The sequence below is a fragment of the Pristiophorus japonicus genome, chromosome 3 (genome assembly GCF_044704955.1).
Source record: "Pristiophorus japonicus isolate sPriJap1 chromosome 3, sPriJap1.hap1, whole genome shotgun sequence".
In the NCBI taxonomy this organism is placed as follows: Eukaryota; Metazoa; Chordata; class Chondrichthyes; family Pristiophoridae; genus Pristiophorus; species Pristiophorus japonicus.
In genome coordinates, this window is record NC_091979.1 from 159154359 (window position 1) to 159174630 (window position 20272).

Consider the following 20272-nt stretch of genomic DNA (forward strand, 5'->3'; position numbering starts at 1 on the left):
TTCCTGTCTCCAATCAGCATCTAGATCTCCAAAAGCTGTATTATTGGATCTAATGTTTCAGCAGTTATTTCACTCTTTGTTCAATGTCCCTTTTCTATAATGACAACACAACACAGCAGTGCATCAGTGTATCAGATTCAGAAGATATCATGCTTCAGCACACTCCTGCTTCCTCCATTCCCAACTGAGTAGTATCTTGGGTACAGTGCAAGGTGAGAGGATGTGACAATGCAGCAGCAAATTATATCAAGTGTGTGGTACCCTGGACACAGTAGCAAGCTAAGAAAGAGTTTGGTTAGAGGAAGTGATTGTGACTAATAGTTATGTTCATATGAAATTGTTTGAATATTTTTTTGATATGAAATAAAAAACACTATCAAAGAAAAAAAGCAGAATGGGCAGTACTGCTGATATGTGACAAGGGATGGTGGCGATGGCAGCAATTCATATAGTCGATCTCTTTTGGTAATACGAGAGAGCATGGTGCTTTAACCAATGCCTCAGCACATTTCTTTCCCACAGAAGAGCAAATAAAACATTTGGAACATAAGGCCCTCAGTGGCTCAATTGGTAGAAAACTCCCCAGTGTAACTGTTAGAAAAATATCCTGGAATGAGATCAGACAACATATTTGAATATGAGTGCCTATTTGCTAAAAAAAAATTCTTTGCAGCAACTCACAAACATTGCCATAGCAACTATAACCAGACGACTGCAAGATCACAGATTTATTTAAAAGGGGAAAACCTGCTTTTTTCACAGAAGGAGGAAGGGAGAAATAATAAGAAAGCATCTGGAATAGCAGTATAGAACAATGAGAATGAGAGCAAAATGTGCAAGAGCCATACAAAGAGAGTTAGCTAGAAAACAGAAAATGTGAAAGACAAATAGAAAGATACAAAAAGGAAGATAGGACAAATTAGGTCCCCCCCCCCCCCCATTTACTGGCCATGTTGTGATGGATTCTGAGCAAATGGTGGAGGGAAAGTCAGTCTATAACCCTGTTGCATTTTCCTTCACCCTGATGTAGCATAGTGCCCAATGAAATCACACCGATGCATACACATTTTATTTAAAAAGCTTCTGAAGTACAACAGTGGATTTTCTTCCTCTACTGTCTATGGACCACCTCAAAAATCACTGTATATAAGAGACATTGCTGATTGCTAGATGGCATTAGTTGGACAACTCCAACAGCGACAGGCCGGAACGCTGCACCGCCATAGTTGCCTGGGAATATAGATGCTTCGATGTCGACATCGCCGCCCTAAGCAAGACCCGGCGGGCAGGGAAGGCCAGCTCAAGGAACAAGGTGGAGGTTACACCTGAATAGTGACAGATTAGGAAAAGGAGAGGTGCAACGAGACCTGGGTGTCATGGTACATCAGTCATTGAAAGTTGGCATGCAGGTACAGCAGGCGGTGGTGAAGAAGCATGTTGGCCTTCATAGTGAGAGGATTTGAGTATAGCAGCAGGGAGGTTTTACTGCAGTTCTACAGGGCCTTGGTGAGGCCACACATTGAATATTGTTTTAGTCTCCTAATCTGAGGAAGGACATTCTTGCTATTGAGGGAATGCAGCGAAGGTTCACCAGACTGATTCCCGGGATGGCAGGACTGACATATGAAGAAAGACTGGATCGACTAGACTTATATTCACTGGAATTTAGAAGAATGAGAGGGGATCTCTTGAAAGATATAAAATTCTGACGGGATTGGACAGGTTAGATGCAGGAAGAATGTTCCAGATGTTGGGGAAGTCCAGAACCAGGGGTCACAGTCTAAGGATAAGGAGTAAGCCATTTAGGACTGAGATGAGGAGAAACTTCTTCACTCAGAGAATTGTGAACCTGTGGAATTCTCTACCACAGAAAGTTGTTGAGGCCAATTCGTTAGATATATTCAAAAGGGAGTTAGGTGGCCCTTACGACTAAAGGGATCAAGGGGTATGGAAAGAAAGCAGAAATGGGGTACTAAAGTTGCATGATTAGCCATGATCATATTGAATAGTGGTGCAGGCTCGAGGGGCCGAATGGTCTACTCCTGCACCTATTTTCTATGTTTCTATGTTACACCTTCTTCTGGAAAGGGAAACCAGAGGAAGAACGCCACCTCCACTGAGTTAGTTTCGGTATCAAAAATGCACTGGTCGACCGCCTCAGAGACTCCCCCTGCGGAATTAACAAACATCTCATGATTCTCCGACTCACCCTATCCCAGAACCAATGCGCCACAGTCATCAGTGCATACGCCCCAACACTTGATGCAACAGATGAGACCAAAGAGGGTTTTTACTCCAGCCTCGAAAAATCCCTGTCCCGCGTCCCTACGGATGACAAACTGATCTTTCTCGGCAACTTCAACACCAGTGTCGGCAAGGACACAGCCCTCTGGGGAGGCGTGATCGGCAGAGAGGGGGTAGGGAAAACCAATTGCAGCGGTACCCTGCCCCTGACAAAATGTCTCGAACACGACCTTGTCATCACCAACATCTTGTTCCGCCAGAGGGACAAGTACAAGGCATCGTGGCAACACCCTCGCTCCAAACACTGGCACCTGCTCGACTATATCATCGTCCGAGCCAGGGATCACAAGAATGTGCACATCACCAGCGTCATGACAGGAACTGACGATTGCTGGACGGACCACCACCTAATCCATTCCTTCAGCAACATCAATATAGCCCCACAGTGGTGACGGCAGGAGAAGCAGTGCCGCAAATAAGTCAATGCCGGGGCACTCAAAGACCCAGCTAGGAGAGCCCTATACAGTCAGTGCCTCACTGCTAACCTGGCGTGCTTTGATGACCCCGAGACGCAGAATGCCCACAGCACTTGGTCTGTCCTCCAAGCCTCCATAACCAGTGAAGAGATGCTCGGTCACTCAACCAGGAAACACCAGGACTGGTTTGATGAGAATGACCAGGAGATCCAAGAGCTAATAGATCGCAAGCATAGGGCTTTTCTGAGCCTAAAACAACAACCCAAATCGGGAGCAACAAGGCAGCATTACAGACGGCTTAAGGGCAAGGCCCAACAAAAATCCCGTGACCTAAAGAACATATGGTGGGTGGAGAAAGCACAGGAGACTCAGCAGCTGACTGACAGCCATGATGTGCCCAAACACCCAAGGCCCCATCCCACTGCTGGGCAAGAACGGGGAGACACTCATCAAGGATACCGAGCCAGTCAGGACCTGCTGGAAGGAGCACTTCGAAATTTCAACCGAGACTCTGCCTTTGACACGAGTGTCCTCGACTCCATCCCACAGCATTCTACCCGCCACCACCTCAGCAAAACCCCAGCCCTGCACGAGGTAGAAAAAGTCATCCGTCAGCTTAAGAACAACAAGGCTACGGGAGCGGATGGAATCCCCACTGAGGCACTAAAGTATGGCGGAGAAGCACTATTGACATAAATGCATGACCTCATCTCTCTCATCTGGAAGAAGGAGAGCATGCTGGGAGATCTCAGAGATGCAGTAATCGTGACCATCTTTAAAAAGGGGGGCAAGTCCAACTGCGGCAACTACAGAGGAATCTCCCTGTTATCAGCCACTGGGAAAGTTGGTGCTAGAATCCTCCTCAATCGTTTTCTCCCTGTGGCTGAGGAGCTCCTCCCGGAGTCAGAGTGTGGATTTCATCCCCTACGAGGTACAACGGATATGATTTTTACAGCATGACAGCTGCAAGAAAAATGCAGGGAACAGCACCAAACCTTGTACATGGCCTTCTTTGACCTTACAAAGGCCTTTGACACTGTTAACCACGAGGGACTATGGAGCGTCCTACTCCGTTTCGGCTGCCCCCAAAAGTTCGTCACCAACCTCCGCCTGCTCCACGATGACATGCAAGCCGTGATCCTTACCAATGGATCCATTACAGACCCAATCCACATCCGGACCGGGGTCAAGCAGGGTTGCGTCATCGCGCCAATCCTCTTCTCAATCTTCCTCGCTACCATGCTCCACCTTACATTTAACAAGCTCCCCACTGGAATGGAATTTATTCCACTCCAGCGGGGATCCTGTTCAGTCTTCGTTGTCTCCAGGCCAGATCCAAGACCATCCCAACCTCTATTTTCAAGCCATACGCGGACGATGCTTGCGTCTGCGCACAATAAGAGGCTGAACTCCAAGTCATAGTTAACATCTTCACTGAGGCATACGAAAGCATGGGCCTTACACTAAACATCCTCCACCAGCCTGTCCTCGCTGCACAGCACTGCCCCCCAGTCATCAAGATCCATGGCGTGGCCCTGGACAACGTGGACCACTTCCTAAACCTTTGGAGCTTCTTATCAACAAGGGCAGACATTGACGACGAAATTCAATACCGCCTCCAAGTGCGCCAGTGCAACCTTCGGCCACCTGAGGAAAAGAGTGTTCGAAGGTCTGGCCCTCAAATCTGCCACCAAGTTCATGGTGTTCAGGGCTGTAGTGATACCCGCCCTCCATTATGGCTCAGAGATGTGGACCATATACAGTAGACACCTCAAATGGCTGGAGAAATACCACCAACGATGTCTCCGCAAGATCCTGAAAATCCCCTGGGAGGACAGACGCACCGACGTTAGTGTCCTCGACCAGGTCAAAATCCCCAGCATTGAAGCACTGACCACACTCGACCAGATCCGCTGGGCGGGCCACATTGTTCGCATGCCTGACACAAGAACCCCAAAGCAAGCGCTCTATCGCAACTCCTTCACGGCAACCGAGCCAAAGGTGGGCAGAGGAAACATTTCAAGGACACCCTCAAAACCTCCTTGATAAAATGCAACATCTCCACCAATACCTAGGAGTCCCTGGCCAAAGACCGCCCTAAGTGGAGTAAGTGCATCAGGGAGGGCGCTGAGCATCTTGAGTCTCATCGGCAAGAGCATGCAGAAACCAAACACAGGCAGCGGAAGGAGCATGTGGCAAACCAGTCCCACCCACCCTTTCCCTCAACAACTGTCTGTCCCACCTGTGACAGAGACTGTAATTCTCATATTGGACTGTTCAGTCACCTAAGAACTCATTTATAGAGTGGAAGCAAGTCTTCCTCGATTCCGAGGGACTGTCTATGATGATGAGTTAGATGGATGTACTGTTAAAAGCTGTCTTATTAGGATAGTGCACTTGGTCAAACTTTGCTATTGAAGAATTATTTTTATTTGGAGGCAGTGGGTGAGGAGGTTCTATCTGCAACTTGCTAATAGTTGCTACTTTGCCACTGGTACTGGAGATTTTTAGGGGATATGAACCACAGGACGCAATGTTGGTTCCATTGGGATGCCCCTACGACTTTTCATAGATTCATTGAAACTTATAGTACAGATGGAGGCCATTCAGCACATCATGCTTGTGCTGGCTTTTCAAAAGAGCAGTTGTGCTTCATTCCACATCCCAACTTTTTGTCCATAACCTGTATGTTGCTCATCCTCAAGTACCTTATCCAACTCTGTTTCAAAATTATTTATGGAATCAGCTTCCACCATCCTTTCAGATGGTGTTCAGAACCTGTGATGAGAAGTCAGAGGAAAGGGCAGTAGGGCAACAGGATAAGCAGGCAACTGAGGCCTTGCTTCAGGAAGCGGTCATCCAAGATGCAACTTGTTATGTCGATAATGTACTTATGAATGACTCCACGAGGCAATGTGTTGTCCTCAAACTGTAGTGACCTTGGTCCTTTATTCCAAACTACAGAATGAGGCACAAGCATGGTGTGCAGCCTTTTATACTGGGCCCTGCCACCAGTGCAGGAAACCCCCGGTCTCCACCATTTGCACCCTCTAATGGTGCCAGCATGTGTATATACACAGTGTAAATCTTATTGATAGTACATCAGGTAAACAAGTCTCCATCTTATGCAACCACACAGTGATTACACAGAGCGTACACCCATAGTCTGCATATACAACATAACTCATAAGGGACATCCTGACCTAAATAAGATCCATGCCAACTGCAAAATCAGTCCTATTGTGATCTCCGTCTGACAACAGCAAAAACTAATTTATTTACTGCCAAGTAGCTCTCCTGACAACTACCAAGGCTTACATTTAAAAAGCATTCTGCTCATTTTTTTCTGCACATATCCCATTAACGCTTTTGAAGGAAAATTAAACTGTGTCCCTTCCTACTGTTTTTTTTAACCACCATACCTCTCCTAGGTGCCTATAATTGTGTACGTTTTCAATCTAAACCTCCTATTTCTCCTCAGTGTTCCTTCGGTGCCAGAGGCTTTGTAGTGGCTGGCTGATTATATTCCAGCAAGAGTATTGAAGGACTGAGGTGACATCTTCTTTTCTTTCATTGTGGGCCATTTTCCCCTTTCAGAAAAAAGTAGAGAATGTGAAGACACTCAACGTGCCATCATGTAGAATGCGATCCAGTGCCAGAAAGCATAAGGAACAAGATAACATATCGTATTAGCCTTCCACTGTTTCTGCATATGCTGTGCTTGAAGAAACACTTCCGGGGAAAGAAGTGCGTATGAAGGGTATTGTGATACTTCCTGCATAGTTGATAGTGATCAAAGTAGTGAGGGCACGATGGCTGGAAATGAGAAATATGCTTATTCCAGTGCACTGTTACAAGATATGATTGCCTTCTGTAGCCTTGCCTGTTCTGAGGATGCCAGTAAACTTCTTCCAACATTGCATAGTCATGTGGGGGGGGGGGTTATAGAATTTTACAGCACAGAAGGATGCCATTTGGTCCCTCATGTCTGTATGGCTGTCTGAAAGAGCTCTCCACCTAATCCCATTCTTCTGTTCCAGCCCCATAACCTTTAAAATGTTTCTTTGTCAAATATTTATCCCCTTCCATTTTAAAAGCTATTATGGGTTCTGCTTCCCCCAATAGTTCTGGTTTGGCATTCCATGACATAATAACCCTCTGCTTAAAAAATGTTTCCCTACCTCTCCCTTTGTTTATCTGCTGATGATAATAAAGGATGATATCAGGGCAGTTGTGAGAGACGATATTGGCTCTAATGAACAAAATGTTGAATCGTTGTGGGTGGAGATTAGAGATAGTAAGGGGAAAAAGTCACTGGTGGGCGTAGTTTATAGGCCCCCAAATAATAACTTCACGGTGGGGCGGGCAATAATCAAGGGAATAATGGAGGCATGTGAAAAAGGAACAGCAGTAATCATGGGGGATTTTAACCTACATGTCGATTGGCCAAACCAAATCGCACGGGGTAGCCTTGAGGAGGAATTCATAGAATGTATACGGGATTGTTTCTGAGAACAGTATGTTACAGAACCTACAAGGGAGCAAGCTATCTTAGATCTCGTCCCATGTAATGATACAGGAATAATAAACGATCTCCGAGTAAAAGATCCTCGAGGAATGAGTGATCACAGTATGGTTGAATTTGTAATACAGATTGAGGGTGAGGAAGTAGTGTCTCAAACGAGCGTGCTATGCTTAAACAAAGGGGACTACAGTGGGATGAGGGCAGAGTTGGCGAAAGTAGACTGGAAACACAGACTAAACGGTGGCACAATTGAGGAACGGTGGAGCATTTTTAAGGAGCTCTTTCATAGTGCTCAACAAAAATATATTCCAGTGAAAAAGAAGGGCGGTAAGAGAAGGGATAACCAGCCATGGATAACCAAGGAAATAAAGGAGAGTATCAAATTAAAAACCAATGCGTATAAGGTGGCTAAGGTTAGTGGGAAACTAGCAGATTGGGAAAATTTTAAACGACAGCAAAGAATGACTAAGAAAGCAATAAAGAAAGGAAAGATAGATTACAAAAACATAAAAACAGATAGTAAAAGCTTTTACCGATATATAAAACGGAAAAGAGTGACTAAAGTAAATGTTGGTCCCTTAGAAGATGTGAAGGGGGATTTAATAATGGGAAATGTGGAAACGGCTGAGACCTTAAACAATTATTTTGCTTCGGTCTTTACAGTGGAAGACACAAAAACCATGCCAAAAATTGCTGGTCACGGGAATGTGGGAAGGGAGGACCTTGAGATAATCACTATCACTAGGGGGGTAGTGCTGGACAGGCTAATGGATCTCAAGGTAGACAAGTCCCCTGGTCCTGATGAAATGCATCCCAGGGTATTAAAAGAGATGGCGGAAGTTATAGCAGATGCATTCGTTATAATCTACCAAAATTCTCTGGACTCTGGGGAGATACCAGCGGATTGGAAAGCAGCTAATGTAACGCCTCTGTTTAAAAAAGGGGGCAGACAAAAGGCAGGTAACTATAGGCCGGTTAGTTTAACATCTGTAGTGGGGAAAATGCTTGAAGCTATCATTAAGGAAGAAATAGCGGGACATCTAGATAGGAATAGTGCAATCAAGCAGACGCAGCATGGATTCATAAAGGGGAAATCATGTTTAACTAATTTACTGGAATTCTTTGAGGATACAATGAGCATGGTGGATAGAGGTGTACTGATGGATGTGGTGTATTTAGATTTCCAAAAGGCATTCGATAAGGTGCCACACAAAAGATTACTGCAGAAGATAAAGGTACGTGGAGTCAGAGGAAATGTATTAGCATGGATAGAGAATTGGCTAGCTAACAGAAAGCAGAGAGTCAGGATAAATGGGTCCTTTTCGGGTTGGAAATCGGTGGTTAGTGGTGTGCCACAGGGATCAGTGCTGGGACCACAACTGTTTACAATATACATAGATGACCTGGAAGAGGGGACAGAGTGTAGTGTAACAAAATTTGCAGATGACACAAAGATTAGTGGGAAAGCGGGTTGTGTAGAGGACACAGAGAGGCTGCAAAGAGATTTAGATAGGTGAATGGGCTAAGGTTTGGCAGATGGAATACAATGTCAGAAAATGTGAGGTCATCCACCTTGGAAAAAAAAACAGTAAAAGGGAATATTATTTGAATGGGGAGAAATTACAACATGCTGTGGTGCAGAGGGACCTGGGGGTCCTTGTGCATGAATCCTAAAAAGTTAGTTTGCAGGTGCAGCAGGTAATCAGGCAGGCGAATGGAATGTTGGCCTTCATTGCGAGAGGGATGGAGTACAAAAGCAGGGAGGTCCTGCTGCAACTGTATAGAGTATTGGTGAGGCCGCACCTGGAGTACTGCGTGCAGTTTTGGTCACCTTTCTTAAGGAAGGATATACTAGCTTTGGAAGGGGTACACTAGGCTGAGACGATTCACTAGGCTGATTCCAGAGATGAGGGGGTTACCTTATGATGATAGATTGAGTAGACTGGGTCATTACTCATTGGAGTTCAGAAGGATGAGGGGTGATCTTATGGAAACATTTAAAATAATGAAAGGGATAGATAAGATAGAGGCAGAGAGGTTGTTTCCACTGGTCGGGGAGACTAGAACTAGGGGGCACAGCCTCAAAATACGGGGGAGCCAATTTAAAACCGAGTTGAGAAGGAATTTCTTCTCCCAGAGGGTTGTGAATCTGTGGAATTCTCTGCCCAAGGAAGAAGTTGAGGCTAGCTCATTGAATGTATTCAAATCACAGGTCGATAGATTTTTAACCAATAAAGGAATTAAGGGTTACGGGGAGCGGGCGGGTAAGTGGAGCTGAGTCCACGGCCAGATCAGCCATGATCTTGTTGAATGGCGGAGCAGGCTTGAGGGGCTAGATGGCCTACTCCTGTTCCTAATTCTTATGTTCTTATTCTGATCCTAAATTGATGTCCTCTCGTTATTGACTCACAGACTAGTGGAAAATATCTCCCTCACCCTGCCAATTTACCTTACCAAAACGCCTTACGGTTTTGAATTCCAAAGCATCTCTTTTCAAGCCAAGTTTCTGAAGATGACACTCACTGCCGATGCCATCTCCTTCTACTAGATCTGCATCAGGCCCTTTGTGGGACTCCTTCCTTCTGTTGAGGTCAAAAAGTTGGGTCCTCCTTTGCCGGATTTCAAACAGCAACACCTCAATTAAAAAGTCACTAAATGTGGTAACTTAATGCCCTGAAGACTTACTAGCCTCAAACAACGCTGTGAGCCAAAATGTTTCAGACACAAAATGGCTACCTAGTCTCTTTCAGCTTCTTTGGACAGTTTAATGCTGGATTTCTCTCCTCTGAAAATGGGCAATTAGCATTGGAGACACATTCTAAAGCCGGAATCTTATCAGCCCTGCCATTGCAGGTCGGAAGTCTGCTCTGAACCCGACTCCGTGTCAGTTTCGCAAGTGCCAGGTCTACGTGCGGATTGCAGACCCAACAGCAAGTGGCGGGCCAGTCAAATAAAATGCTTAACAGGTACTTTAAAGATAGTTAAAAGATTTTAACCAGGCACTTACCATTTTACCAAGTTACTGATGAGTTTGCTGTACCTCGGGGAACACGTCAGTAAGTATGTCAGTTTCTCAATGACTCTCCATTGCTTTGACTAATTGACAGCTGCAGAAGTGGTATAAAACCATTTCACAGCTGCTCACTTTCCAATGTCATAAGCTGAAGCCTTCAGAATTTGGAAGACACTTTTGAGCTGTAAGCAGTTTGGAAATGTTTGTAGTGAACGCTCTGTCACCTCCTTGAAGCAACCTCTCTCACCATTGACACATCGCTTCTGTCAATTCAACCTCACCTGCCATCTATTTCAGCAGCATCGCTGCCCTTGAAAAAAATCTCACTTTGGTCCTTAGAATCCCACCACGATCAGCCTTAACACCAACATTACTAAACACACCAGCATCACCAACAATAACCTTCTCCGCAATTACCTAATACTGCACAGGACACAGTGCATCAGCACCCAACCACCTTGCTGCCCGGGATGCCAGGGATGGCTTCACCATGGCCACATTTACTTCACTTGATGCTGTACACCCTGGCTGCCACATGATGTGTCAAGTTGGCACCACCCCACACCAGCTCCATAAAGCATCCCTGTAATGCCCAAACCATTCCTTTCCCACACATGGTGGCACCCTTATGTCTCACCATTCACTACAACTCACTAAGCCACTTCCAAAGATGCACACAAATCTGTCCAAGAATGCAAAGTTGAAAATAAAGATTTCAATGTTTGACAACACATCAACATAAACTTTACATGAACAATGGCTAAAGGACCCAACGCTTGTGTGTTGTTAGTTGGTGTGATTGGACAAGGTTGAGGGTGAGTATGAGGGGTGGCTAGTGAGATGGGGATGTGATGATGTAGATAGAGAGGGGTGGATGGAGGTGCTAGGTAAGTTGGTGTGAGTAAGGATGTGCAAGGGTAGATTAGGGAAGGCAGAGTGATGGGGATGTGATGAGTGACTCAGCAGGATGAGGTTGAGTGTGGCTTTGCAGTAATGTTTTGTGATCTACTGAGATCATTGAAAGGTTTGCATCACTGCAGCAGCTCCTTCTGATGAAATCCCTGCTTGTACCTGTGGAATTCCCTGCCAGTTCATTGGATATATTCAAGAGGGAGTTAGATGCGGCCCTTATGGCTAAAGGGATCAAGGGGTATGGAGAGAAAGCGGGAAAGGGGTACTGAGGTGAATGATCAGCCATGATCATATTGAATGGTGGTGCAGGCTCGAAGGGCCGAATGGCCTACTCCTGCACCTATTTTCTATGTTTCTATCCTTCTGTGCAACATGCAACCAGGTTGTGTTGGTGTCCTGGGGAAGTCTGTTCCTGCCCATTAGAAGGTACGAGGACCTCCCTGCATGCCGCAACTCCCTCCATAAGCATCCGGAGGGAGTGATGGGAGAGCCTGGGTGCAGGCTTGCACCTCTGTACATTGCTTGTCAGTGTTTGCAGCACCTCAATGCTGCAGAACACTGACAGAACAACTGTTAAAATGAATGTGGGCATGGTCCCTTTAACGAAACCGGCTGATAACGGACCCATTTCCTGTTAATTGGCCTGGAATCTCGCAGGGTGGGCTTAACAAACCCCATCAATGGAAGATTGTTTCAAGAGGGCGAACTGCAGAGAGGAATGGGTAACCCACATGCCGCTGATATCGGCTGCACCCGACTCGCCACAGGTGTCGAGAAACGCGGCCTAAGGGCTGGATTTTCACGGGGAAGGCGGGGGAGGGGCAGCTCCGAAGCAGGGTGGGAAACCCAGGAGAATGGGTTTCCTGCAGGCCCTGCCAACTTTAATGACGGGATCTGATTTTCATCCGAAGCCTCTGTTTGCGACCCACAGCCAGCCAGATGGAGAGGCTAGCTGGCTCTAGGTGGGTTTGCCTGCGGCACTAGGCCGCTCAGAGAAGGGAGGAATTGGGTGGAGGCTGGGGCCAGCCTGTGGAGGATCGGGGCAGTGGAGAGAAGGAAGATTGAGGCCAGCTTCAGGATGATCGAGGGCAGGGGGAAGGAAGATTGGGGCTGGCCACCAGGATATCGGCAGGGGTGGGGGGGTGGTGGCGGTGGGGGACTGGCCACCAGAGGATGGGGTCGGCCTTAGGATCATTGGTGGCAGGGGGTAAGGAAGATCGGGCCCAGTCACAGGAGGATCGGGGCCAATCTCAGGATCATCGCTTGCAGTCGGGGGGAGTGTGGAGTCTAGGAAGGCGATTGGAGGCCTTGTGAGGGGGGTCTTCGATCACAGGGGGTAGGTTAGGCAGGGACCCTAGATCCAGCAGGTAGCTATAAAGACATTTACCTCCTGGATGCAGCAGTCGTCGCCTTGCTGTAACTGCTGGGTTTTACGAAGTGTGTAAAACCCAACCAGCTACAGTTAAAAACAAAATGGAGTTTAAAGGAGAGGCTTTCAGCCTCATTAAAATATTTAAATTGATGTCCCGCCCTCTGGCAGTGGGTAGGCTGCCCACTGCCATCCTGCCCCACCCCCACCACCCCCACGGTCACCCCGTCCCGCCTCCGTAAAAACTGGAAATGGGCGGGTTGGCGGCAGATTCAGGTTGGGATTCCGGTTTTTAACAAGCTCCAACCCCACCTTTGTTTTAGATTACAACCAATGCATCCACTATCTCTGCAGCCACTTCCTTTAAGACCCTAGGTTGTAAGCCACCAGATCCAGGGGACTTGTCCACCTTTAGTCCTTTTATTTTACCAAGTATTACTTCATTAGTGATAGCGATTGTAGTAAGTTCCTCCCTCCCTATAGCCCCTTGATTATCCACTATTGGGATGTTTTTAGTGTCTCCTACTGTAAAGACCGATACAAAATATTTGTTCAACATCTCTGCCATTTCTCTGTTCTCCATTATTAATTCCCTAGTCTCATCCTCTAAGGGACCATTATTTACTTTAGCCACTCTTTTCCTTTTTATGTACCTGTAGAAACTCTTACTATCTGTTTTTATATTTCGTGCTAGTTTACTTTCATAATCTATCTTCCCTCGCTATCTTTTTTTTGTCGTTCTTTGCTGGCTTAAAACAATTTCCCAATCCTCTGGCCTCCCACTAGTCTTGGCCACAATGTATGCCCTTGTTTTCAATTTGCTACCATCCCTATTTCCTGAGTTAGCCACTGATGGTTATCCCTTATCTTACAGTCTTTCCTTCTTATTGGGATATATTTTTGTTGCGAATTATAAATATCTTCTTAAATGTCCGCCACTGCTCATCAACTGTCCCATACTTTAGTCTATTTTCCCAGTCCACTTCAGCCAACTCTGTCCTCATTCCTACTTAGGACGCTGGTTTGAGAACCAACTTTCTCACCCTCCAACTGAATTTGAAATTCAACCATGTTATGGTCACTCATTCCTAGAGGCTCCTTTACTACGAGATCATTTATTAATCCTGTCTCATTATACGGTACTAGATCTAAGATAGCTGTTCCCTGGTTGGTTCCGCAACGTACTGTTCAAGGAAACTATCCCGGATATGCTCTATGAACACTTCCTCAAGGCTATCCTTGCGATTTTGCTTTGTCCAATCAATATAAGAACATAAGAAATAGGAGCAGGAGTAGGCAATATGGGCCCTTGAGCCTGCTCCTCCATTTAATATGATCATGGCTGATCCGATCATGGACTCAGGCCCACTTCCTTGCCCGCCCCCTATAACCCCATTGTTCCCTTATCGGTTAAGAAACTGTCTATATCTGTCTTAAATTTATTCAATGACCCAGCTTCCACAGCTCTCTCAGGCAGACAATTCCACAGATTTAAAACCCTCTGAGAGAAGAAATTCCTCGTCATCTCAGTTTTAAATGGGCGGCCCCTTATTCTAAGATTATGCACCCTAGTTCTAGTCTCACCTATCAGTGGAAACATCCTCTCTGCATCCACTTTGTCAACCCCCTCATAATCTTATATGTTTCGATAAGATTATTATATATGTGGACTTGTATTTACTCTGTATAGCCACCAGAGGGCTCATCCCCTGGAGTCCCAAGGGATCCCATAATCCCTTGGGAGCACAGATATTTAAGAAGGCTTCACAGGTTGGAGAGGCACTCTAGAGACCTGCAATAAAAGACTAAGGTCACACTTTACTTTGAGCTCAGTGTTCAGTCTGACTCTTTCTCCATACGCAACAACTGGCGACGTGATACAGATAGCGAACCCAAAGATGCAGAGAACAGTGCACATCCTGGAGAAATTCTCGGAGGGAGATGATTGGGAGCGACTCAACCAATACTTTGTGGCCAATGAACTCGATGGGGAAGAGAGCGCTGCCAAACAAAGGGCGATCCTCCTCACTATCTGTGGGGCACCAACGTATGGCCTCATGAAGAATCTGCTCACTCCAGCAAAGCCCACGGAGAAATCGTACAAAGATTTGTGCACACTAGTCCGAGAGCATTTGAACCCGAAGTAAAGCATACTGGTTCTACACCTACAAAAGATCTGAAGGCCAGGAAGTGGCGAGTTATGTCCCCATGCTAAGACGCCTTGCAGGACATTGCGAATTTGAAGGACATTTGGAGCACATGCTCAGAGACTTTTTCGTACTTGGCATTGGCCACGAAACCATACTTCGCAAACTTTTGACTGTAGAGACCCCAACCTTGAATAAGACCATAGCGATAGCCCAGGTGTTCATTGCCACCAGTGACAATACGAAGCAAATCTCTCAGCACACAAGTGCTGCTACAAGTACTGTGAACAAAGTGATGTTGTTTTCGAATCATAACGTACAGGGCAGGTCACACATACCTGCAGCTGCACGTCCGCAGATGACTCAGAGTCCACTATTAAGGGTGATGACTGCAAGGCCATTAACACCTTGTTGGCGCTGCGGGGGTGATCATCGTTTCCATTCATGCTGATTCAAAGAGTACGTTTGCAAGGGCTGTGGAATAATGGGACAGCTCCAACGAGTGTGCAGGCGAGCTGCAAAGCCTGTTAAACCTGCAAACCACCATGTTACAAAGGAGGACAGATCCATGGAGGATCACGACAAACCAGAATCTCAGATAGAGGAGGCAGAGGTACATGGGGTGCATACATTCACCATGAATTGTCCCCCGATAATGCTGAATTTTGAACTAAATGGACTCCCGGTGTCAATGGAGCTGGACACGGGCGCGAGCCAGTCCATCATGGGCAAAAAGACTTTCGAAAGGTTGTGGTGCAACAAGAACTCAAGGCCAGTCTTAACTCCAGTTCGCACGAAACTAAGAACTTACACTAAAGAACTGATTCCTGTAATCGTCAGTGCTACCGTAAAGGTCTCCTATAATGGAGCAGTGCACAAGCTACCACTCTGGATGGTACCGGGCGATGGTCCCATGCTGCTCAGCAGGAGCTGGCTGGGAAAGATACGCTGGAACTGGGATGACGTCCGAGCGCTATCGCCTGCTGACGACACTTTGTGTGCCCAGGTCTCAAACAAATTTCCTTCGCTGTTCAAACCAAGCATCGGGAAATTCCAAGGAACAAAAGTGCAGATCCATCTAAATCCGGGGGCGCTACCCATCCATCACAAAGCGAGAGCAGTTCTGTACATGATGAGAGAAAGGATAGAGATCGAGCTAGACCGGCTGCAAAGAGAGGGTATCATTTCACCGATCGAGTTCAGCGAATGAGCCAGTCCTATTGTCCCAGTCCTCAAGGGAGACGGCACAATCAGAATCTGTGGCGATTACAAAGTAACTGTCAATCGTTTCTTCCTGCAGGACCAATACCCACTACCAAAGGCCGACGACCTTTTTGCAACGCTGGCGGGAGGAAAGATGATCATGGATCTGACTTCAGCCGACATGACGCAGGAACTGGGGGAATCATCGAAGGCCCTCACCTGCATCAACACGCACAAAGGTCTTTTTGTTAATTACAGATGCCCGTTTGGAATCCGATCAGCGGTGGCGATATTCCAGAGAAACATGGAAAGTTTACTGAAATTGGTCCCGCACACCGTGGTCTTCCAGGACGACATTTTGGTCACAGGTCGGAACACAGTCGAGCACCTGCAGAACCTGGAGGAGGTTCTTAGTCGACTCAACCACATAGGGCTCAGGTTAAAACGCTCGAAGTACGTTTTTTTGGCACCTGAAGTGGAGTTCTTGGGAAGGAGGATTGCGGCGGACGGCATCAGGCCCACCAACGTGAAGACGGAGGCAATCGAGAACGCACCGAGGCCACAGAACGTGACGGAGCTGCGGTCGTTTCTGGGACTCTTGAACTACTTTGGTAACTTCTTACCAGGTCTCAGCATACTGTTGGAACCACTACATGTCTTACTATGAAAAGGGGGCGAATGGGTTTGGGGCAAAAGCCAAGAAAATGCCTTTGTAAAAGCGAGAAAATTGTTATGGTCAAACAAATTGCTTGTGTTGTATGATCCATGTAAGCGTTTGGTACTAGCATGTGATACGTCGTCATATGGCTTCGGGTGTGTATTGCAACAAGCTAATGATTTCGGGAAACTGCAAACCGGTTGCTTATGCATCCAGGAGCCTGCCTAAAGCTGAGAGAGCCTACAGCATGATTGAAAAAGAAGCGTTAGCGTGTGTCTATGGGGTAAAGAAAATGCATCAATACCTGTTTGGGCTAAAATTCGAATTAGAAACTGACCATAAGCCAATTATATCCCTGTTTTCCGAGAGTAAAGGGATAAATACCATCGGCCCGCATCCAGAGATAGGCGCTCACGTTGTCCGCATACAAATACGCCATCCGCCACAGGCAAGGCACAGAAAACTGCACCAATGTTCTCAGTAGGCTGCCATTGCCCACCACGGGGGTGGAAATGGTGCAACCCGCAGATCTAACCATGGTTATGGAAGCATTTGAGAGTGAGCAATCACCCGTCACTGCCCGGCAGATCAAAACTTGGACAAGCCAGGACCCCTTATTATCTCTAGTCAAAAGCTGTGTGCTTCACAGGAGCTGGTCCAGTGTCCCAGTGGAAATGCAGGAAGAGATAAAGCCATTCCAGCGGCGCAAAGATGAAATGTCTATAGAGGCAGACTGCCTTCTGTGGAGTACTGGTCCCCAAGAAGGGCAGAGACACCTTCATCAATGACCTCCACAGTACCCATCCAGACATCGTAATGATGAAAGCGATAGCCAGATCCCACGTGTGATGGCCCGGTATCGATGCGGACTTAGAGTCCTGCGTTCACAGATGTAATACATGCTCGCAGTTAAGCAATGTACCCAGAGAGGTACCGCTAAGTTTATGATCTTGGCCCTCCAAACCGTGGTCTTGGGTACATGTCGTCTATGCAGGCCCGTTCTTGGGTAAAATGTTCCTTGTGGTTGTAGACCGCATACTCCAAGTGGATTGAATGTGAGATAATGTCGGCTAGCACGTCCGCTGCCACTACTGAAAGCCTGCAGGCTATGTTTGCCACACACTGCCTACCCGATGTCCTGGTGAGCAACAACAGGCCATGTTTTACCAGTGCTGAGTTCAAAGAATTCATGACCCGTAACGGGATCAGGGGAGCAGGATGTTTCGGGTCAAACTTTCAAATGGACTCATTCACCGGAACACTTGGACCAAATCAAACTCAGATTCACGGACTACCCTGAGCAACCCATCTTGGACTCTACCTTGTTTGATCACCAACATACACACCAGTGGCAACTGGCACCACGGTTCACCACGAAGCAGAACCCATCATCCATAGCAGCCCTGCAGGACCCAACACACCAGGCAGCCCAGCAAGGCCAGTTGCACAGCAGCCCAGCAAGGCCCAACAAATGATTCAACAACACCAGCTTTCACACCAAGACGATCAACCAGGGCAAGAAGGTCCCCAGATCGACTCACATTGTAAATAGTTACACTATTGACTTTGGCGGGGGTGGGGGGGGGGAGTGTTGTTATATATGTAAACTTGTATTTACTCTGTACAGCCACCAGCCACCCAATCCCTTGGGAGCACAGGTATTTAAGGAGGCTTCACAGGTTGGAGAAGCACCCTGGAGACCTGCAATAAAAGACTAAGGTCACACTTTACTTTGCGCTCACAGTGTTCAGTCTGACTCTTTCTCATACACAACAAAGATCACCTCTCATTCTTCTGAATTCCAATGAGTAGAGACCCAACCTACTCAACCTTTCCTCATAAGTCAACCCCTCATCTCCGGAATCAACCTAGTAAGCTTTCTCTGAACTGCCTATGAAGGTTAAAATCACCCATGATTATTGCCGTTCCTTTATTACAAGCCTGCATTATTTCTTGATTTACACTCCGTCCAAAGTGTAGCTATTGTTAGGGGACTATAGACTACTCCCGCCAGCAACGTTTTCCCTTTATTATTCCTTATCTCCACCCAAACTGATTCAACATCTTGATCTCATCCTTTATTAACAGTGCTACCCCACCTCCTTTTCCTTTCCGTCTGTCCTTCCGAGTTGTTAAATACCGCTGAATATTTAGTTCTTAGTCTTGGTCACTTTACAACCACGTCTCTGTAATGGCTATCAGATCATACCCATTTGTATCTATTTGTGCCGTCAACTTATCTATTTTGTTACGACTGCTACGTGCATTTATACAAAGAGCTTTTAAATTTGTTTTTTTACCATTTTAACCTGTTTGTTTCCTCTGTCCTTCAAATTCACTTTCTACATTTTTGTTTTCCAATTCCAGCTTTACTCCGCTCCCTACTGACTCCATTGTCAGGTTCCCATCCCCTTGCCAAGCTAGTTTAAATCCTCCCCAATAGCACTAGCAAAACCTCCCGCGAGGATATTGCTTCCGGCTCTGTGGAGGTGCATCCCGTCCGGCTTGTACAGGTTCCACCTCCCCAGAAGCTGTTCCAATGCCTCTTGAATCTAAAGCCGTCCTTCCTGCACCATCTCTCCAGCCACACATTCATCTGCTCTATCCTCCTATTTCTGTTCTCACTGGCTCGTGGCACTGGGAGTAATCTGGAGATTACTACCTTTGAGATCCTGCTTTTTAATCTCTCTCGTAGCTCCCTAAACTCTGCCTGCAGGACCTCATCCCTCTTTCTTCCTATGTCATTGGTCCCGATATGGACTGCGACCTCTGGCTGTTCACCCTCTCCCCCCAGAATGCCCTGCAGCCGCTCAGTGACATCCTTGACCCTGGCACCAGGGAGGTAACATACCATCCTGGAGTCACGTCTGTGGCTGCAGAAACGCCTGTCTGCTCCCCTGACTACTGAATCCCATACCACTAAAGCTCTTGCAATCTTCTTCCTCCCCCGCCTTGCATCTGAGCCACCCGTGGTGCCGTGGTCTTGGCTCTGGCTGCACTCCCCAGAGGAACCATCGCCCCCACCAGTACTCAGAACAAAGTACTAGTTGGAGAGCAAGATGGACTCAGGGGACTCCTGCACTACTGCCTAGTCCTCCTCTACTGATCGGCGGTCACCCACTCCCTCTCTGCTGGCACACTCTTAAGTTGCAGGGTGACCACCTCTAGAAATGTGCTATCCATGTAGCTCTCAGTGTCGCGGATGCACTGCAGCGACACCAGCTACACAGGACACAGGACATCAGTACCTGACCATGTTACTGCCCGGAACGCCAGGTTTGTCTCACCATGGCCACATTTACTTCACTTGACTGTGTTTATCCTGCCTGACACATGATGTGCCAGGTTGGCACCATCCCACACCAGCACCATAAAGCCTTTCCTTTCAATGACCAAGCCTTTCCTTTCACACTCATCACTATTGCAGGGGGTACCGTTATGTCTCACCATTCTCTGCAACTCACCAAGCTACTTCCAAAGGTGCACAAATCTGTCCAAGAACACAAAGTGTTGAAAATAAAAGTTTCAATGTTTGACAAACACATTAACAGAAGCTTTACATGAACATTGGATAAAACACCCAAGTGGTTACTCGTTTTAGTTGGTATGACTGCACTAGGATGAAGGTGGGTGTGAGGGGTGGTTAGTGAGATGGGGATGTGTAATGTAGACAGAGAGAGAGGGATGGGTGAAGGTGAAAGGTAAGTTAGTGTGAGTAAAGATGT